The sequence below is a fragment of the Stegostoma tigrinum genome, chromosome 9, assembly GCF_030684315.1.
Source record: "Stegostoma tigrinum isolate sSteTig4 chromosome 9, sSteTig4.hap1, whole genome shotgun sequence".
NCBI lineage: Eukaryota > Metazoa > Chordata > Chondrichthyes > Orectolobiformes > Stegostomatidae > Stegostoma > Stegostoma tigrinum.
This window is the reverse complement of record NC_081362.1, coordinates 66,646,286-66,669,403: the sequence shown is the minus strand read 5'-3', so window position 1 is coordinate 66,669,403 and position 23,118 is coordinate 66,646,286. Positions and strand designations below refer to the sequence as shown.

Sequence of the window (23,118 nt, the reverse complement as noted above, 5' to 3'; positions counted from 1 at the left end):
ATGCAAATTGCACTGGTTTTTCAAAATTAAGTCGCAGTTCAAGGCTCCAAGCAAGCTCATCAACTTAATTACAAATGTAAATTATTCATGAGCCAACCAAAATGTGCAACATTACAGTCATTTTCCCTTGCAAGAAGAAACATTCCTTGATAGTTTTAGAAGTGATAATGTGGTGCAGTTTTAATGTTGCAGGTGAAAATGAGTTCAACACAACAAAAAATAAATTTAGTAAGATTATCCTGTGCACTACACATGATTAAATTGATTTTAAAATTACTGAAATTATTGAAGAAAAAACAATGTTGACTCACTTACTAATTTTATGGATGTGTACCAGTTAATTTCTTGATAACATAAATATAGTACTAATATTTAAAAACTTTTACAACATGATAACTTGTGCCTTTATTATCAAATGCACAAGCACAAATATTTTGATTCTCCCTAGACGGTCACAAGTGGGCACAATCGATGAAAAATCAGTGTGTTTATTGTTTTGTTCAGATCAGAGATGTGGCCAGTTTTGGAAGTAAACAGCTTTAAATGTGACTTTTAATTTCAACCAACATTAACGACTGTAATACTTGCAATGAACAGTGACTTAAGCTTCAAATGCCACGATCTTTTTGAGCTGGTTTCTCGAATTGTGTACACACAAGTGAGATTGTGGGCCGTTCTGCTGGCTATGATGTCTAAGAAATAACATTAATAACTAAATTAAATTAAATTAGCTTTATTGTTACATGCAATCAAATGAGTACAGTGAAAAGTTTATGTCTCTACTTACAGTGCCAACATAGGTACAGAATAGAGAAATGAAGAAAAAATGTTACCTTACAGCTATACACAGTTTAATCATAGATCAGAAATAAGCAAGAAGCAAAATTAAAAAGACAAACACCACAGTCTCTGTCCAAAGTGTCTCTGTGGCAGACCAGTGTGGAGGGGGCCACCATGTGGCCTGGTCACTGACTAGCTGCCTCCATTCCTGCACCAGGCCGCTACCATCTTGCTCTGCCAACATTTTTGGCCAATATTCAGCATGCCAGAGCAGCTTTTCCTTCAACAATGTGGTGAAGTGTGCAATAATGCTTCACGTTCATTGCATATTCCATTTCATTAAATGATTTAAAAGAAAGGTACGCTGGAGTTCAAGCACTTGACACACAGAGGAAGTGCACACAAATCACCGGCATAGGGAAAGAGGAACTGAAGAGGTTTAGCAGGCCTGAAATTCCCATTGTTGAATGCACAAGGTCCAAGAGTGGTTCACGGGAAACTGTAGATGAACCTGGAGTCAGGATCGAATGGGTGCAGAAAGCTGAAGACCGGGGAAAGTTACAACGATAGACAAGAGTGAGGCCACAGAGAAAAATGATTACATGGGTGAGAATTTTAGATTTGAGTTATTGCTAGACTGGAAACCATTGTAGGTTGTCAGTTGCAAAGAAGGTGAGAACAGGGGACATAATAAGATTAAAGATGTAAAAGGAGAAAAATAACAATAATTTTGAAATAGAGCCAAATGCTTCTCTGTGATTGGAGGTTTACTGATAAATAGCAGTGCAATACAGGTCAGAAAACTGTTGGATTTGACCTCCAGCGTTCCCTGTGTTTAAGTGCTACAGCTCACCTCAATACTTCAGAAATCGAAGACCATAGATACAGGAGATAATAGGAACTGCAGATACTGGAGAATCCGAGATAACAAGGTATAGAGCTGGATGAACACAGCAGGCCAAGCAGCATCATGGGAGCTGGAAGGCTAATGTTTCGGGCCTAGACCCAGATATAGGAGCAGAATTAGGCCAATCAGCCCATAGAATCTGCACTGCCGTTTGATCACAACTGATAAGTTGCTCAACCTCATTCTCCTGCCTTCTTCCTGAAACTTTGAAACCCCCACTAATTAAGAACCTGTCTATCTCTGTCTTAAATACGCTCAATCTCTTGGCCTCCAAGCCTTCTATGGCAATAAGTTGCACAGATTAATCACCCTCTGGATGAAGAAACTCCTCATCATCTCAGTTCTAAGGGTCATCCCTTCACTCTGAGGCTCAAATGACAAGGCCTTAATCCCCGGGCTCATTCTTAGAAACCCCTTCCAATGCCATCATGTCCTTCCTTGGATACGGGACCCAAAACTGCTCACAAAATCCCAAATGTGGTCTGACTATAGTATTATGCAGTCTCAGTGGTACATCACTGATCTTGTATTCTAGCCCCCTTGAAATGAATGTTAATATTGCATTTGCCTTCTTAACTCCGAACTGAATCTACAGCTTAATCTTAAACCTGAACTCGGACTCCTAAATCCCTTTGTGCTTCTGACTTCCAAAGCTTTTCCCCATTCAGAAAATAGTCTACACCTTTCTTCATCCCACCAAGTTGTAAAAGTCACAACAGATTTATCACTGTGAAGAAATCGCATCAGGACTCCAACCTGCAATCATCTGATAGCATCCTGATTAACATTGAAGTCAGACACGTTATCCATTAGGTCATGTTACCCACCAACAGGGAGTGGAAAGAAAAAAATAGCTAGTTGTCAATTTGGAGTGCTAGAGGAATTACTGTCCGCATTATATTTTATAATTTAAATACTTCCAGGAGGTGTTGCCACAGACAGGAGCACTCATACATCTTGGCAATCGTTTGGAAGGTAAATATTTGGGACTTAAGTATGTATTACATTTGGGGTCTATTTTAAAAAGTATGATTTATATTTTAGTATTTAAAAACAACATTGGGTTCTTTAGCTGGTTGTCATTTTTATGGAATGGAACTTATTGGCAACAGATTGATATAAGGCTTCCTTGAGTGAAGCTTTTTACAAATTAACATAATAAGTTACAAATGTACAGACCCAGAAGAAACAAATGCAGACCCTTTGACCAACTCCATAGTTCGAAAAATAGTGCATTATGCTATCTCAAAACCGACTGTACTTTCCTTCTCAAATGTTGTCTCGTTACCTCTCAAATTTGTTGTTGCTGTCCACATTTAGTGCCTTCTTGGGCATTTTATAGGATTTATTTGTGGAACAATCATGTATAGCTGTTGACCCTCCTCTGTCACAAAATCTGCAGATGCTGAAAAATCTGGAATAACAAAAAAAGTGCAAGAAATACTTGGCAAATCAAGCAGCAACCATGGGGAAAGAAACAGAGTTAATATTTCAGCTGGATAACCTTTTGTTAGTCATTCGTATCCTTCATCTGAGATATCACATTATTTTTTAAAAAAAGACGTGCTTTTCAAACAGGGATCATTATCAGATTTCAATTGACCTTGTTCGTACTAGCCTTCTTTTTATGTGAAACTTCTTATCAGATTAAAAGTCAATAGAACCCATCGCTATCAGTGAAGTTTTGCACAATTACAAAGAGTGTGTTTAGTGAAACAGTTATTGATCTAAGCGTCAAATGACATTTGGGCCATTTGTGAGATTTGGTGCTCTATGTGAGGAGAGGCATTTATTGGAAGATCGTAAACTTTGCATGCCAATCCATTATTTGGTAAAACTCCTTTGGTATCTCATATACATGGTGTATTTTATTTTTAAACTGGTGTCCTTTTCATGGGACTTCTACAGATCCTTAATCATAAACTTTGATAGAAGTTTCTAAAGTTGTATGGCAGGAAATCCCAATTAATTAACATGTGTAGCAGTCAGAGCGTGGAGAATTAACATGTTATTTTAGGACTGCTTGCTAGCCAGGTTGCATCTCAAAATCTTATACACATACAAAATAAAATTGAAACGCTTGCTGAGCAGAAATGTTTCTACAGTACGGTCCACACCTCCTCCCCCTCTCCCCAGCACTGTAACAATTCTGTAATTCCTAATGACAATATAATTTCACAACTGTTAGTCAATTCCAGGACATTACCCAAATGACCACGTTTTGGTGATGAGGTTAGTTAAGAAGTGCAAGAACACTAACTACATATGGAAGAAAGGATATCAAAGTTCAACCCAATCCCACTCTCACCCAATAATTAAATACTTTTAGGGAGTGACACAAGATTAAATTCAGGTTAACCGATGATCTAACTCCCAAGTCAAGGGTACTGCAGCTAATTACAATAGCTCCACGAAAACTGTGGTCAAGATCAAGTTAAAGACAACAATTATGCAATTGCTTTTAACTTTGCATAAACATAAAGCACTGACAGTCTAGGAACAATGTTGAACTGTTCCCTACATAATACTCAAAATCATCCCCCAATCTTAAGAAGACCCCTCTTGTTACGCTAAAATGACCTTTGCCTTCTTGCTTTCCTCTTCTTTCTCAGATATTTAGTGAGATTCATGCATTACTTGCATTTGTTCATTAATTTGAGGGTTGAGACTGCTCAATACTCATAAACAGAGCTGATAAACAGAGGAAACATTCATTCCATCTGTTTGATCTGGATACAATTCAAGGTTCTTAAGATCAAAGGATTGATCTTTCAGCACATGGTGCTACCCAATCCTGTAACTTTTAAGCCAATTTTGTTTGAACTGTGTGCATGAAGTGGAATACTTTAGTGAGTACTCAATTTAGTGAGTAATTTGAACTGCAATCCATGCTTTTGTGAATGTGTGTGCCACATATAGATGCATGTTTGTATGTGCTCTTGCATCCTTCGGTCTCATATTTATCAAGAAACTATCTGACTACATTCAGACAATTTACTGGTACTAATTTCATCAGCTCAACTCTTTAATGGTTCAGTTTCATTTCTGGGAATAAGGCACACCTACAGTAATTATGTGGCAGCACAATTGTACAGTGGTTGGCACTGCTGCCTCTCAGAGTCAGATACCCAGGTTTGATTACAGCTTTGGGTGATTGTCTGTGTGAAGTCTGCATGTTTTCCTCATCACTGTTTCCTGCCACAGTCCAAGGGTGTGCAGGTTAAATGTATTGGCCATGGTAAAAATATTCCCTTAATGTGTGGGTTAGAGATGGCAAAAAACCCATGTAGGGTTATGAGGATGGGTTGGGAAGCTCTTCAGATGGTCCAAGCAGACTTGAAGGATCAAACGGCCTCTTTCTGCACTGTAGAGACTCTAAACTCCACCAATATTTCCAAAGAAATGGCATTGTGTTATGAATCTTAATGTGCTGGCCTAACACATCACACATTTGATTTCACCAAATCTAAAGATGATAAACTAGACACAACAGAGTTTGACTATCAAACGCACATTGCACTTCAGCAATAAATCAATAAACAAAATTAAAACTATTGAATTTACAATAAATAGATAGAATTACTTGAAAGCAAGTGATGTGCATTATAATCTGGTTATCTGTCCTTCACCCTGCAAACATGAACATGTAATGGGGCAATCATCTAAAAACACTAGAAACCCTTTAGTTTCTCATTCATATTATCTACTTGAGACCTGTTGTAAATATCAATGAATTATTACACAATGATGGGCAGCAATGCGGGCTTTTCTTATGCCAAACTCCATATGTACATATGGGCAGACCAGCATGCACATAACATTTTCAGCAGTTTGCAGTTGGGATAACTGTGGGAATGCCAAAGCTTCTGTTAGACTTCGCCATACCCCAAGTTCCTCTCTACCCACTGGGAGATGTGTCTGAACATCTGTTTTTCAGAAATTGGCAGTAAGATCCAAACTGAATTTCCTTTACATCAGGGAACATTGAGTTGAAATGTAGCTGTTTCTACCCCACTGACTAACTTTGGGCAGTCCAGGGATGAAAATTGATGCTTCCTTATCTGCCCAGTCCAGTCATCCAACCATCTCTATACAGCAAACAAACACAAGGAATTAGGAGTAAGCACAGAACTTTCTGCCCTTTGAGCATAGTCTGCCATACAGTAAGACCAAAGCTGGTTCTTAACTCCAATCTCCTGTCTGCCCCCTATTAATCCTTACCTCCCTGTTGATGAAGAATCTATCCAACTCAGCCTTGAATGTATACAAAATCCTACCTCCACTACCTGCTGAGAAAGGAAATTCCTCAGAATAGGTCAGTGTTAAATAGAAGACCAGTAATTGCCACCTAGTCCTAATGTAACTGACAAGGGGAACGTATCCTCTTAGCTTCCAGCTCCTGAAGTCTCCTTGGAATTAATATGTTTCAATATGATCAATCTCATTTTTCTGAAGCCCAACAAGTACACAGGCACAAGTGTTGCAATTTTCCTCATAAGGATAATCCTTTCAATCCAGGAAGCAAGTGAACAAATCTTCTTTGAACAGTTTCAATGTAATTATATCTTTTCAACCAAAATTGCATTCAGCACTCCAGACTCCAAGCCACTGCAAGGGCTGCAAGTTTGTATTATTTGTATTTATGTTATTAATGAATGTGAGATATTAAACAAAAGAAACATATTTCAGATATTCATCCCTAAAAAATCTATGCCTTATGCAATAATAGCTCTACTAAGTTTTGGAAACTCTGGCTTGTTGTATCTCTCTGATATGACAACAAGGCCTTTAAGATAACAGAATGAGAAAAGAATGTCTGAGGTTTCTTACTTACTATTTAGGAGGGTAGACATAAAATGGCTATTAGCATTTTTGATGTTTAATAGCTATGAAAATTGGAACTTTGTGATATTTAGAGTATGTATTCTAGAAACTACCTTGTGGCCTGTTGCAACTCACAATGTGACACAAGTTCCAAATCTGCAATTTCTTACACCACAATCTGCAAGGTCAGGAGATATTTGATGTTCAAGAGTCGTGTGTAAAACAATCACTACTTTTTCTAACTTTGTGCGAGCTCCACGTGAAAATAAAATTAAATCAACCATTTAAAAGAAATGCTACAGCATGATATGCATAGATAATTTTAGAAGAACGTACTGTACAGTTTTATCAGAGAGCATTAATCCTTGTAACTGTCAAGGATAAGAGTATAAAATTGAAAAAAACTGAATGTATGAATTTATACCTCATACCCTTTCACAAGATTATTCTCTGCCCATCTGCTGCTTGAGATGCTTTAAATGCTCAGCTTCAGAAATATGTAACCTTATAATGAAATGCTGTTTGCTTTGCATTCTTGAAAATTTCATGCAAGATAAATACAAAGTAATTTGTATTGATCATAACAGTTGCTCTTGGGGGTGTTCACAATCTGAAATTTAATTGTAATTCCACGTCCAAAGACAAGGGTACATGTCAGCCATGCCAGTTGCAATCTCACCTCTAAGTCCTATTCCAGGGCTTGAACATAAAAGTCAGGGCTAATATTTCTCTGCAGCACATAAAGCTCTGCTACACAACCAGAGGAGCTGCCTTTCAGATGCATTAAACTGAAACCTCACCTGTTTATTGAGGAGTGTGGAAACAATCTCATGGCACTATCTTGAGGAAAAGATGTTGTCACTGGTGTCCTGGTTGATAATCAATCATTGCAGAAATAGATTTTCTGGACATAATCATTATCTCTTTGTTGTGAAAATTAGATGTACTTCATTTACTGTAAAATATTTTGAGACATCCAGTGGTCTTCAAACGCATGATGTGGATTCAAGTGTTTCTTTCTAGTTACAGGTTGGCTGAACAAACTCCTATCGAAAAAGGATGGCATTTACTGTATGAACGAAAAGGAAGTCAGAAATGTTACTTTAAGAAGGAAGAAAATAATTTAGGAGGTCATATTTCTGGCAAAAAATTGAATGTCAGAACTTTATGTTTAATTGAAACTTTGGGAAAGAAAGATACAAAAATACTGTACTGTGTCAACTTCTGTATAAAAATATACAACTTTCATATAAAAGTACAAAAATACTTTTACTTAGCAATTGGGAATTTTTTATGCACTTGACCTGTCCAACCTCAAAAATATACACAGTTAATTGAACCCGATAAAGTCTGCCGTAGCTGCAATAGTAAAAATATATAAAGATTACTATAAGTCAGTATTGGTTCAAAGCAAAATGCCAAACATATAATTTATATTTCTGAAGTTGGGGTTTTGATAGAACAAATAGGAAGAAATTGTTTGTATTGGCAGGAGGGCTGGTAAATAGAAGGACAGAGATTCAAAATAATTGTTTAAATAGCTTATGGCCAATTTTAAAAAAAATCCATTCATTGCTGTGATTTAAATGTTCTGTTGATTCAACAGTGACTTTCAAAAGAGAATTATATTCCTATTTAAAAGGAATATTTACATGGCTCTACAGAACAAAGGCAGAATTAGTATTTCTTCTTTGTACATTGTATGGCTCTAACTAGGGTCTTGTTTATTTTTCATGATATATATCCTATTTTCACAATATAAAGCTAAGGTAGGCAAATAAGTCAATAGGCATTTGTACATAACCACAGCAATTACTTCAACATTGAGCTCAGCTTGTCACTTGTTTCTGATTTGGATGTTGCATTCTGAAATAAACTCCATTCTTCAGTTCAAGCACATTCAAGAATCAAGGAAATTAGGAAGGAAGTGATATGCTCTTTGCACTCAAAAAACAAATACGTTGATGTAATAAATTTCCAGGGATGTCATTTCATCTAAAGAAAAATGAGAATTCAAATCTCAGCTCTTTCTAATAAGTCTTCAGATAAAGGAAACACCCAATGACAATTTATAGCAAGAAGTGCATTTTGCGCTGGTAAATTGCAAGCAGCATTGATGCTACACAAGTTTCAGATAATGAGGGTCTTCAATGGAAAAAAAATCTAACCACCTCCCATTCATATCCAATTACCTTTGATGCATCTTTCAGTACCTGTGGAGACAGCTCTTTAGCCAGAAAGTCAACTGGACCAATCACATAAATTCAACAGTGAGCACAGTGGGTTAAATGTTGGGTATTGCAAGTCAGATGGTTTAACTTGTGTGTCTCTATCACAGCCAAGTGCCAGTCAGGATTGTGATAGGATATTGTCCCATTGCACAAGAAGTTTGACAGCATCCAGGTCCATTTAATTAGCACTTCAACCACGAGCCTGAACAATTGCTGCAACCATCACTGGCATACTATGACTGCAGTGTGTACTATCCACAGGACACACTGTTGTAACTCACCAAATCCACCAGCTATTATTCATTTGGTAGCATTCTTGTCTCTGAGTTAGATAGCTCTATGATTAAGTCTCACTTCAAGACTTGAGCCTAGGAGAAATATCAGGTCCGGTACTTTGGGGATTGCTACATTTTTGGAATTGCCATCTTTTAGATGAGATAGACAATGGCACAATTTTGAAAGAAGAAGTTATTCGCGGTATCCTTGGTATTCTTTGTATGTTGAAGCAATGTCACAAAAATAGATGATCCAGTTAATATTACATTGCTTTTTTAGAGAGTTGGCAGTGCACACATTGGTTTTTGTGTGTCCTACATTACAACAGTGACTGTGGTCAAAGACACTGTAGAAATTTAGACCTTCATCAAGAGAAAGTAAGAACTGTCGCTGCTGGAGTCAGAGATAACGCAGTGTGGAGCTGGAGGAACACAGCAGGCCAGGCAGCTTCAGCAGAATAGGAAAGTTGATGTTCCTTCTCTTCTGATGCTGTCTGGCCTGCTGTGTTCCTCCAGCTCCACACTGTGTTATCTAGACCTTCACCAAGGTTTTTTTTTCTGGAGCATCATCCATCACCAGACATGGTAAGGGTGTTAATGCACTCCAAAGAGCACACAGCGGGGATTTTTACTCCTGATGTGGGTAACTTGAAGCAGGAAACCTTTTGAATCAGCAGGCCTGGCTCTGTTTCAAGGGTCCTGAGAAACCCCATCTTCGCTGTGGAGGGGCGAGGTTGGGATCACCACATGCAGAAACAGATCCTAGACATCCACATGGATGCGTAATACCTAGCTGGGCTGGTCCGCACGCTTCAATTTTCTACTTCGTTTGAGTTGCCTCACACACTGTTAGATCCTTTAGCTCTCAACCCTCACACCCATCAAAGCTCCAAGCACTCTTAACAGATAGTAAGAACTGCTGATGCTGGAGTCAAAGATAACAAACCTTTGACCAACCCTTCCTCTCACAATCGCGTCTTTGACCTGACACAACCTGTCTGTCTTCTCTCCCACCTATCCTCTCCTCCCACCTTGCTGACCAATCCTGACCTATACTCACCTATCACCATCCCACCTACCTTCCCCAGCCACGCTCCTCCTCTTTATATATTTCAGAGCTCCCTTCCCCCTCCCCATTTCTGAAGAAGTGTTCCAACACGAAATGTCAGCTTTCCCACTCCTCTGATGCTGCCTGGCCTGCTGTGTTCCTCCAGCTTCACACTGTGTTATCTCCACCCACCCTTATGCCTCCTCATATGACTCCTATGCCTACTCAGATCCCCAGTTCCTCCTATTGTCCCTCATATCCCAAACCACCTCTATGTCCATACATGCTCCTTTGTATTCCACTCCCATCGCCTTATTTCTCTATTCAGCACTTGAAATGTCATAACATTCAAGACTATAAGCTAATTGCTGGAAAGTGGGATTATGCAGATTTAAATTGTTTTATGTTGGTGTAGACTTGATGAGCCAAAGGGCCTCTCTGTGTTGTATGATTCAATGAGTGAAGTAGGGAGTGGTGCCTTCATCAACTGTCTCCTTTCTGTGTCAGGTGGTCCCACGGAAGATCTGCCTATACAGCTGCTCACTCAACCAGGCCTCTCCAATAGCATCCCAATTGCCCTCTACCCACAAATACTACACTTACTTTTAGCTTCTCCAACTTGTAAACTGTACCTTTTCTTCAAACTAAAATACACTTGCGTCCCAAGAATTTCAGCTTTACTCAAAAACACCAGATATCCATTCGCTCTCCAACTGAACATTGAATTGGGACTGCTCCGGCAGATTAATGGTGCCCAGTGCAATCTATAATTGTCTTGGTGTGAGAAATGATCCTGTTTCGTGGAGTTTGAAGCTTGTACTGAGTGCTGAGCATCTATTACTGGGTCTGATTTTTTTTCCACTCCTAACTGTAGACGCTTCCTTGTAGAATCTTGCCACATGTTTCTCTTTTCCAGGGGCTATTGAATGTTCAGCTCTTTCAGTTGCTGATTGTCTGTTGAGCTTCTTTCTTAATGGTGTGTCTGAATATCCTGATGCTTTAGATGTTGAAGATATGTTTTTCAAACACTAGAGATTTGATCTTAACTGTTTGCTATATCCTGAGCTGCACCAGTTTCCACTTAGCCATCGGGCTGGATTTCTGCAGCCTTCCCAAGTCCATGGGCCTTTAAATATGCTGAAAGTTCCAGATGTAGAAGTCTTGCCCGCATTTCTGATTTAACAGAATTTTGCTGATGGCAGAAGGAAGTAAGAGTTGTCTAACACTAGAAGCAAACCTAACCTTGGAAGGGCTTTTTGAATTTGACTGATGTATTAGATTGTGAGAAGGTTTTGTTGATTTCAGCATGGCTCCCAAGATCTGCCGGCAAGTAATATTGGGTGAATGACTATGGAGGTTGAATAGAGAAACAAGACGATGGGAGTGGAATACAAGGGAGCATGTACGGGCATAGAGGTGGTTTGGGACAATAGGAGGAACTGGGGATCTGAGTCGCATGGAAGTCATATGAGGACATGATGAGGCATATGCGAGTTTTCGCACCTTTAGTGGCTTCCCATGTAGTGCATCCCAGATTCCTACAACACTTTGGGTGAAAGAAATTTCCTCAAAACACCTCTAAACATCTTGCCTGTCACCTTAAAATTATTGTTATTGACTCTTCAACTAAGGGGAATAACTGCCTTCTATCCAAGTCCTAATGATATATACCTCTGTCAGACCCTCTCAACCTTCTCTGCTCCAATGAAAACCACCTGATTTACCCTATCTCTCTTCGTAGCTAAACCATTCCATCCCAGGAAATCTGACCAACCCATATAATCGAAGATCTTCTTCCTCATTATTAAATCACCTGGACAATCTTTGTGTCGTCTGAAAACTTATGTATCATTCCCCTCACATTCTACATTGTGGCACTGATCCCTGTGTATGCTATTGGACACTGACTTCCAGTCTCACAGCCATCTTTTATCATCCTCTGTTTTCTACCATATAGCTACTTCTGGATCCAACTTGTCAGGTTACCCATGTGCTTTTACCTTCTTTATCAGTTTCCCATGTGAGACCTTGTCAAAGGCTTTGCTGAAATCCATGTAAACTGCATGACACTCAATTGCACATCTGGCCATCTTCTTGAAAAATTCAAATTTGTTTGACATAACCTCCCTTTGTTAAAGCCATGCTGACTGCCCCGGTCAAACCTTGACACTTCAAGTGGAGATTAATTCTCTCCTTCAGAATTTTCTCTGGTTGCTTCCTGACCATTGATGTAAGACTCACTAGTCTGTAATTCCCTGGTTTATCTCTACCACCAATCTTGAAAAGTGGAATCACATTTGCTGTCTTCCAGTTTTCTGGCATCTTTCCTGCAGCCAGAGAGGAATTAAAAGTTTAGGTTCGAGCCGCAGTGATTTCCTGCCCCATTGCTTACAGCAGCCTGGGGCGCAATTCATCCTAACCTAGGAATTTGCCCACTTTGAAATCTGTCAGAGCCTCTAATGCAAGGATAGAACCAACTATTATTTAAAATGATAAGAAAATGGCTGTTGGGACAATGGAATTCGGTAGTGATTTAGGGATCTGTGCTTTAAACAGCAGTAAAAATAGAAAATTCTGCACTCAGCAAGTCTGGCAACATCTACAGAGAAAGCATTAATGTTTCAGGTTTATAACTTGAAGCCATTAGATGTAATTATGACGACTTCCACAGTGGAATGTCCCAAAAGCTTCACTATTCCGCACAGGATGTCAACTGGAATAGTGCTGAATGCCTCAGAAGACTGAAGGGTAAGAAAAAGTCAAAAGAGTTGGGGAGGGGGGTTGTGGAAGGATAAAAAGCTGAAGAGAATACTTATCTTCAAAACCTCTTTGCACAGGACACAGAAGTTAAATTAAAATAACAAAATGGGAAAACAAAACCTTTCAAAAAACAACATTCTCTTCAAACTTGTGGATTTCTTACACTGTTTGGAATACGTTGAAAGGAACAGTCTCCACTAATCTGAGGCAAATATTTGTTTTTACAGTCTCCCACTTTGTATTTGCACACTGCAAAGGGATGCCGAGCAAAGGAACCAGCCTTAACAAAAGAGATAATGGGAACTGCAGATGCTGGAGAATTCTAAGATAATAAAAGTGAGGCTGGATGAACACAGCAGGCCCAGCAGCATCTCAGGAGCACAAAAGCTGACGTTTCGGGCCTAGACCCTTCATCAGAGACTCTCTGATGAAGGGTCTAGGCCCGAAACGTCAGCTTTTGTGCTCCTGAGATGCTGCTTGGCTGCTGTGTTCATCCAGCCTCACATTTTATTATCTCAGCCTTAACAAAAGCCTGCCTGAGACTCCTTTGTAGAAAACACAAAAAGGTGGGGTTTAAGTAATGCCAATCACTCTATAACCAAGCCAATAAAAGGTAACCCTGGACAATAACCACTCTAATAACTATTCTTGACGCAATGAACAAAGGTAAAGCAAATCCAATATTGACTTTTGTCATTTGCCAAGATGCTTCACTTTGTTTACAGATTATACAGTTGCTATGGGAAGGATAAAGAAGCTTTTGGTTGCAGTGGAATGTGGCATTATGAATGACTTGAACAGGGTTATATACAGGGCTTATGAATAATAAAATTAAGTAAGATGTTGAAAGGCACCCATTAGTTATGTCAGGACTGAATTATACAAATGACATCACATAGCATCAACAAATTCAACCATTTTTTTCTGTGAACTCCTAAAGTGTTTGCCTCTCTCTTTCTCATTCAAATCTAGTTCAGCATGTTGTGTTTTTGCTTACATTTCATATTTTATGTGAAAATATTTTCTCTCTTTATCAAGAAATTTAAATCCCATAGCAAGAAAAGACTCTGAAGTTTCAAGCTGTGGTATGGGCAGTATCAGCTGCACAATAATTAGATACCGACAATGTACTGGAAAAATACAAGTTCAGCGTTATCTAGAAAAGGCCCGGATCATGTATGTCTTTATCAGAACATAAAATTGACACATGGGATTGCCACTTTGGGATTACACAAAATAAAAAAGGGGAACACAACAACATAAAGTAAGAAGACAACATATTGACCTTTAAGAAGGGGTTAATGAGTTTCATAAAAATGTGAATCTTATTTTTTTAAGAAATGAATAAATTTGTGCACGAAGATCGTTACAGTTAGGCGTTGACAAGCTACAAAATACACACAGAGGGGATAAAACAAGTGGCCTTGTTTCTTGGGACCAGAGTAAGAGGGAGGAGCACAGAACGGTGAGTGCAGAGAGTAACTGAACCAAACTGGAAAAGTCACATCACAGGAGAGCTGTGAACTGATTGGCTGGTAGGATACTAGTCCTAAATTTTAAAAAAATCACTGCAAAACTAATTAATAAATTAATTAACTAACGAGGGACTAACTCATTTATAAATCAATTCACAAAGTAGAGATAGCTGGGTAAATTCCAAGATAATAAAATGTGAGGCTGAATGAGCACAGCAGGCCAAGCAGCATCTCAGGAGCACAAAAGCTGACGTTTCGGGCCTAGACCCTTCATCAGAGAGGGGGATGGGGAGAGGGAACTGGAATAAATAGGGAGAGAGGGGGAGGCGGACCGAAGATGGAGAGTAAAGAAGATAGGTGGAGAGAGTATAGGTGGGGAGGTAGGGAGGGGATAGGTCAGTCCAGGGAAGACGGACAGGTCAAGGAGGTGGGATGAGGTTAGTAGGTAGCTGGGGGTGCGGCTTGGGGTGGGAGGAAGGGATGGGTGAGAGGAAGAACCGGTTAGGGAGGCAGAGACAGGTTGGACTGGTTTTGGGATGCAGTGGGTGGGGGGAAGAGCTGGGCTGGTTGTGTGGTGCAGTGGGGGGAGGGGACGAACTGGGCTGGTTTAGGGATGCAGTAGGGGAAGGGGAGATTTTGAAGCTGGTGAAAGTCCACATTGATACCATTAGGCTGCAGGGTTCCCAGGCGGAATATGAGTTGCTGTTCCTTCAACCTTCGGGTGGCATCATTGTGGCAGTGCAGGAGGCCCATGATGGACATGTCATCTAGAGAATGGGAGGGGGAGTGGAAATGGTTTGCGACTGGGAGGTGCAGTTGTTTGTTACGAACTGAGCGGAGGTGTTCTGCAAAGCGGTCTCCAAGCCTCCGCTTGGTTTCCCCAATGTAGAGGAAGCCGCACCGGGTACAGTGGATGCAGTATACCACATTGGCAGATGTGCAGGTGAACCTCTGCTTAATGTGGAAAGCCATCTTGGGGCCTGCGATAGGGGTGAGGGAGGAGGCGTGGGGGCAAGTGTAGCATTTCCTGCGGTTGCAGGGGAAGGTGCCGGGTGTGGTGGGGTTGGAGGGCAGTGTGGAGCGAACAAGGGAGTCACGGAGAGAGTGGTCTCTCCGGAAAGCAGACAGGGGTGGGGATGGAAAAATGTCTTGGGTGGTGGGGTCGGATTGTAAATGGCGAAAGTGTCGGAGGATGATGCGTTGTATCCGGAGGTTGGTAGGGTGGTGTGTGAGAACGAGGGGGATCCTCTTAGGGCGGTTGTGGCGGGGGCGGGGTGTGAGGGATGTGTTGCGGGAAATACGGGAGACGCGGTCAAGGGCGTTCTCGATCACTGTGGGGGGAAAGTTGCGGTCCTTAAAGAACTTGGACATCTGGGATGTGCGGGAGTGGAATGTCTTATCGTGGGAGCAGATGCGGCGGAGGCAGAGGAATTGGGAATAGGGGATGGAATTTTTGCAGGAGGGTGGGTGGGAGGAGGTGTATTCTAGGTAGCTGTGGGAGTCGGTGGGCTTGAAATGGACATCAGTGACAAGCTGGTTGCCTGAGATGGAGACTGAGAGGTCCAGGAAGGTGAGGGATGTGCTGGAGATAGCCCAGGTGAACTGAAGGTTGGGGTGGAAGGTGTTTGTGAAGTGGATGAACTGTTCGAGCTCCTCTGGGGAGCAAGAGGCGGCGCCGATACAGTCATCAATGTACCGGAGCTTGGCCTGCTGTGCTCATCCAGCCTCACATTTTATTATCTTGGAATTCTCCAGCATCTGCAGTTCCCATTATCTCTGATAGCTGGGTAAATGATGTGTGAGCGGCTGATCCCTTTGTGAGCCGCGTGACCACATCTGCAGCAAGTGCTGCTTGCTGGAGGAACTTCAGCTCAGAATTGATGAGTTTCGGATACTGTGGCACACCTGGGAGAGGGAAGAGTTACCTTGACACTTTGTTTTTGAAGGAGGTCACACCTGGTCGATAAAATATCTCAAATTTGGCCAGTCGCCAGGGACAGCAGGGGGTGACTGCAAGTGAGGCAGGTAGAGGGGTCCTGCAAACAGGAACAGAGGAGACTCAGCTCTTAACCCTGTCCAGCAGGTAGGAGGTACTTGGTCCCAAGGATCAGGGCTGTAGAAAGGATGAGCCAGCTGACCATGGCACTGTGGTAATGGAGGCCATTCAGGAGGTTAAAAGACTAGTGGTAGTTGCAGGGGATTCTATAATAGATAGTATCCCTTTGTAAGCCGGATTGAGGGTCTCACATAGTGTGTTGCCTGCCCGGTGCCAGGATGAGGGACATCTCTGACCAGCTTGAAAGGATATTGGAGAGCGAGGGAGAGGACCCAGTTCTTGTAGTCCATGTGGGGACAAACAACAGAGGCAAAACATGGAAAGAGGATCTGTTTGGGGATTATCAGGAACTTGGAATTGAATTAAGACCAGGTCTTCAAGGGTTATAATCTCTGGATTACTACCTAAACCACTTGCAAATCGACATGGCGTGAGAGAATAAGGAAGTAAACGTAACTAAGACAGTGTGCAGGAAAGAAGCATTTGATTTTATGGGGTGCTGGCATCACTATCAGAACAAAAGGGATCTGTATGATTGGGATGGTCCCCACTTGAACCGAGCTGGGACCCCAATGTTCTTGTGAAAAGGGTAAATCGGGTGGTCAACAGGACTTTAAACTAGAAAGTGGTTGAGGGGGAGGGGGAAGAGGAAGGGCTTGGTAAAACTCCAAGAAGTATTCTGGCTAATAGGAAGCAAAGCAGCAGGTTAGCAATGGGGGTAAGATTCAACTACATGGAAAAGTTTGAAAAAAAATGAAAAGAAAGGAGGACTCAGGAGAGGTCATTAAAGTTTCCATAACACAAAATATGGCAGAGTGTTTGGAAAGGGTTGGGAATCTATCTCCAAGCACTTTGGATAAAGGGATGATAATGTGAAAAGGGACGGTAAATACAGGACTGAAGGCATTATATCTGAATGGACGCAATATAAGGAATAAGGTAAATGAGCTGGTGGTGCAAATTGATATTGACAGGTATGATGTGGTGGGCATCAGGGAGATGCAACTGCAAAGGGATCAGGACTGGGCACTGAATAACCAAGGATATACATCTTATTGATGAGACAGGTGGATGGGCAGAGGGGTTGGGTTGCATTATTAGTAAGAAATGGAATTGAATTGAAAGCAAGAAACAATGTAGGATCAGATGATGCAGAATCTGTGTGGGTACAGTTGAGGAACTGCAAAGGTTTAAAAAAAAACACAATGGGAATTACGTACAGTCTTCCAATCAGTAGTCAGGAGCTGGGGCACAAGATATACAAGGAGATAGAAAAGGTGTGTAAGAAAGGCAAGGTTACACTGATCATGGGGGATTTCAATATGCAGGTAGACTGGGGAAATCATGTTGGTAGTGAATTGCAAGAAAAGGAATTTGTGGAATATGCAACAAGATGGCTTTTAGGAGCATCTCATGGTGGAGCCCACTAGGGAACAGGCAATTCTGGATTTAATGATGTCCAATGAGGCAGACATGATAAGGGAGCTTAAAGTAAAGGAACCTTTCAGAGGCAGTGAACATAATATGATGGAAATTGTTCTACAATATTAGAGGGAGAAGGTGGAATTAGATAAATAAAGGCAAATCCAGAGGCATGAGGGAGGAGCTGGCCGCAATTGACTGGGAGGGGAGCCTAGCAGGAAAGACAGTGGAACAGAGGCAGGAGGTTCCGGGAGTAATTTGGGAGACACAGCAAAAAATTGTCCATAAGGAAAAGAAACATACTAAAGGGAGTTCAAGGCAACCACAGCTGACAAGGGAAGTCATGGACTATATAAATGCAAAAGAGTAAAATGACGAAGGACATTAGAAGCCAGGGGATTGAGAAACCTACAAAGACCAACAGAGGACAACTAAAATGAAACAAGGAAGAAGACCATTAAATGTGAGGGTAAACCAGCCAGTAACGTACAAGAAGGTTGGAAGGGTTTCTTTAGATATATAAACTGTGAAAGAGAGGTAAAAGTGGACATTGGGCCACTGAAAAATGATGCTCATGTAGTAGTAATGGAGAACAAAGAAATGGCAGAGGAAATGAACAAGTACTTTGTGTCAATCTTCATGGACCACATGAGTAACATCCCGAAAATTCAGGAGAGTTGTGACAGAGATAAACAGGTTCTTGATTATCAAGGGGATCAATGGTCACAGGGAGGGGGGTGGGGGGAGAGTGAGGCTCAGAAACTTATCAGCCATGATTGAATGGTGAGGCACTCTTGATGAGCCAAATGGTCTAATTCCTGCTCCTCTGTCTTTTGGTCTTATTGTCTAAAACAAGTCAAGGTGCAAGAGATTTAAATTGGATCAGAAATTATCTGCCTCTGGCTGTTTGATAATGTAACAGTATAGCTGTTGTTATCACTTCAGCATAGAACATAGAACATTACAGCATAGTACAGGCCCTTCAGCCCTCAATGTTGTGCTGACCTGTCATACCGATCTGAAGCCCATCTAACCTACACTATTCCATGTACGTCCATATGCTTGTCCAATGACGACTTAAATGTACTTAAAGTTGGCGAATCTACTACCGTTGCAGGCAAAGTGTTCCATACCCTTACTACTCTCTGAGTAAAGAAACTACCTCTGACATCTGTCCTATACCCTTCACCTGCAGACAGAGTCTAACAAGTATGTATCTTCTCTTAAGTTCTGATTCGGAATTATCCTCATTAATATTTATTATAACAACTGTAGGTGAGGGCACAAATGGTTATTGGTGATTTTTGCCTTCAATTGTCTCTCTACCTCTAAAAGCAGTGATCTGGCAAGAAGGCGTGTGGATATCAGCAGGCTTTGTGACCTCCCCTTTACGATCTTGGTTTTTTCTTCACTTCCCACCCCCTCCTAAACCCTGACACAAGAAAACCAAGCATAAGGTTCCCACAGCACTGGAATAAATCTCTCATAATTATTGCAGACAATATAACAAGGCAAATTGCACAACATCTAAGAAGAGTATATTTCTGAGATTTCAAACTGCAGAAATACAGGGTGTCTACATTCTTCAGTGATAATGGGAACTGCAGATGCTGGAGAATCCAAGATAATAAAGTGTGAAGCTGGATGAACACAGTAGGCCAAGCAGCATCTCAGAAGAACAAAAGCTGACGTTTCGGGCCTAGACCCTTCATCAGAAAGGGTCTAGGCCCGAAACATCAGCTTTTATGCTCCTGAGATGCTGCTGGGCCTGCTGTGTTCATCCAGCCTCACATTTTATTGTCTACATTCTTCTTCCTGTTTCTCCAACTCACCTCCTTAATTTCTTCTGTGTTGACTTGTGCTGGCTTCCCATTGTTGTCCACCTCTTTTCTCTGCTCTTTCTTTGCTGATGTAAGGAATTCACAAAGTAAAAAGCTGCTTGTTTGAGACATTGTTAAGCAGGATAAACAAACTAATCATTATTTAAAGATGCCTCAATTATGGTTTATTAAATGTAAGGAGCATAATTTTAGTTAATGTGGAAAATGATATTCTGACTTCAATTAGTTTGGTCCACCCCTAATAATTAATTTATGTGTCATTTTAATTATCATGTTACAGGTAATTAAGATGAATGATCATGCTAATAGCAATGCTGCTGCTTTTGTAATCAGGCCATTACAAGGGGCAAGCATTTCGTTTCACAGCTGTAAATCAAATCAGGTTGGCTGCAATCTTTCATTGTTTTAATGTAACTTTATTTAAATGCAGTTCTTTTAAATGTATGTCTGTTATAGAGTCATAAATCACAAAAGAGGCCTTTCGGCCCATCGGGTCTATGCTGAACCATCTACACAAGTCCCATTTTTCAGCACTTGACCGATTCCATTGAATGTTATAACATTTCAAGTGATCATCCATGTACTTTTTAAAGGTTGTGAGGTTTCCCTACCCTCCTGCCCTGTCGGGCAATGCATACCAGAGTGAAAACATTTTTCCTCAAATTCCCTCTCAACCTCTTGCCCTTCACCTTAAAATCATGCCCTCTCTTCTGTTTGCAGGACATGCTGAAGAATCAGTTAATTATTGGATTTATTGTTACCTCAGGTCTACTTCAGGTTATTTATTTAGCATTTAGAATTGCTGCTTCCTAGGAATTCTGTGTGGAAGCTGTCATTTCTGTGCTGGACATTTTTAAAACAAAATGTTCAGGGTCCAAAATAAATCACAAGCCAACATGTATTCTTTGTCAGACTGCCACTAGTTTGTATTGTCATGCCTTTGCTGAGTCCTTCAACTGCCTATTTTTACTGATGTACCATTGCCCAACTCCACTATTTCAAGTAATCTACTGTTAAAACCCAATCCGTGCTTCTTTTCCCCCAATCTGTCGACAGCCTCACTTCTCTCTCAATCAAATTCCTTCACATCCATGGCCCTCCCAATACATCTGCATTTCCTGTACTGTGCTGTCGTGTTCTGTGTTCTCTAACCTGGCTGCGTCTTTGATTTTAGTTGTTCCACCGTTGATGGCCTTGCTTTCAGCTGCTGAGATTGTAGGCTCTAAATTCATTCCTCAAACCTCTTAATGCCTCTTTACTCCTTTAGAACATTGAATCCTTTTTCTTTGAGTAGGTTTTATCTGACCGACTACCAGCTCTTTTGTCTCAGTGATACAAGTTGCTTGATTGTCCTGTGAACATCCTTTAGATGTCATATCAGTGACAATGGAACTGCAGATGCTGGAGAATCCAAGATAACAAAATGTGGAGCTGGATGAACACAGCAGGCCCAGCAGCATCTCAGGAGCACAAAAGCTGACGTTTCGGGACTAGACCCTTCATCAGAGAGGGGGATGGGGAGAGGGAACTGGAATTAATAGGGAGAGAGGGGGAGGCGGACCGAAGATGGAGAGAAAACAAGATAGGTGGAGAGGAGAGTATAGGTGGGGAGGTAGGGAGGGGATAGGTCAGTACAGGGAAGATGGGCAGGTCAAGGAGGTGGGATGAGGTGGTAGGTAGGAAATGGAGGTGCAGCTTGAGGTGGGAGGAAGGGATGGGTGAGAGGAAGAACAGGTTAGGGAAGCGGACACAGGCTGGGCTGGTTTTGGGATGCAGTGGGGGGAGGCGACGAGCTGAGCTGGTTTTGTGATGTAGTGGGGGGAGGGGAAGAACTGGGCTGGTTTTGGGATGCAGTAGGGGAAGGGGAGATTTTGAAGCTTGTGAAGCCCATGTTGATACCATTGGGCTGCAGGGTTCCCAAGTGGAATATGAGTTGCTGTTCCTGCAACCTTTGGGTGGCAACATTGTTGCACTGCGGGAGGCCCATGATGGGCGTGTCGTCTGAGGAATGGGAGGGGGAGTTAAAATGGTTTGCGACTGGGAGGTGCAGTTGTTTATTGCGAACCAAACGAAGGTGTTCTGCAAAACGATCCACAAGCCTCCGCTTGGTTTCCCCAATGTAGAGGAAGCCACACCGGGTGCAATGGATACAATATACCACATTGACAAATGTGCAGGTGAACATCTGTTTGATATGGAAGGTCATCCTGGGGCCTGGGATGAGGGTGAGGGAGGAGGTGTGTGGGCAAGTGTAGCATTTCCTTTGTTATCCTTTAGATGTCATTGTTTGAAGATACAATATTAATGCAGGGTGTTACTGTTCCAATTTAGATTAGTGAAATGTCTATTTAGCAAACATCTGAACCAATAGATCAAGAAAGCTTAGGCCCTAGTTTGTAAATTGAGTTTGGTGATTTGGTTGGTAAGGGAGCTATAATTAACAGCAATGCCTTTGAGTTAAGGTGGAGAACATTAATTCAGGATATCCACACCCTTCATTGAAAACAAGTTCAGGCATTTGTTTAGGAAGTGGCAGAACTCAATTTCCCTTGCAGTTATACAGTGTCTTAATGCTGTTGTGGCTCATAGATGAATTATGGTTATTTTGGCAAGGTACAGAAAGAAAATGCAGCTGAGAAAAAAAGAACTTGGAAGATTGGAAAGGAGCTCATGCTTTCTAGAGCAAAGAGAAAATATTGAATAGGGAATAATATGTAAACATTTGAATAAAATGCATAATTTGGATCGGTAAATTCTGTGATGCCTCCATTGAAAATGACTTTAGGAATTCAGCTGGTTCTACACGAAAACTGTAAAAGTGCAAGATAAATCCTATAAACTAGTCTTTGCTGACATTCTGGAGAGCAAGGATGACAAACCACCTTCATCAATCCGTATTAGTATTTAAAAGATCACGATGGACAAGTTTTTTCGTTACTTAAAATAATTTAAGCGCACTGATCAGAAAATTGCTTCTCTGCATGCTGTATTTTCTTATTTAACTAAGGAACAGAAAAGGTAATATTTTTGATCATTGCTATGAAAAATTGAGCTGGTATTGAGATGATGTGCGTGCGTCATGAAGATTGACAGTGAAGAGATTATTTTCTAAGCAGCATTATTGTTATTTTATGGTTTGTGTGCAATCTTTGAGGAAGATACCTCAGTAGTAACATTTATGCATTTTCTATTGAGTTAAGTGAATCAGAACACATGCCTGAAGCTTATCATCCATCACCAGATAAATTGTATGCTTGTTCTATCTGGCACTGAATGCCTGGTAGAACCTTGAACACGTTTTGCACTATATTCTGGAACATTGTGTGCGGCTGGTGACCATTAATTCTTGATTCATATGTATGAATCATCAGTTCTGATTCTAACATTATTTGAAATATCTGTGCTCCAGGCTCCATAATTGCCAGTTACGCCCATGGAATCTTTTATTTATCCAATCTGCTGTTTCTTTAAACTAACATTATGCCACAAAATGCTTATA

At 41.0% G+C, this 23,118-nt stretch overlaps 1 long non-coding RNA gene across 4 annotated transcripts in view; it reads right to left on the bottom strand.

The window, feature by feature from the left end:
- Positions 1-781: 781 nt before the first annotated feature.
- LOC125455029 (uncharacterized) overlaps positions 782-23,118 on the bottom strand; it is a 139,444-nt gene continuing 117,107 nt past the window's right edge. For all 4 annotated transcript variants that reach the window (XR_009446165.1, XR_007248128.2, XR_009446167.1 and 1 more), the window contains exons 4-5: positions 7,312-7,580; positions 782-3,101 (exon numbers count right to left, since the gene is read on the bottom strand). This is a non-coding gene — a long non-coding RNA (uncharacterized LOC125455029). The remainder of the gene's footprint in view (positions 3,102-7,311; positions 7,581-23,118) is intronic.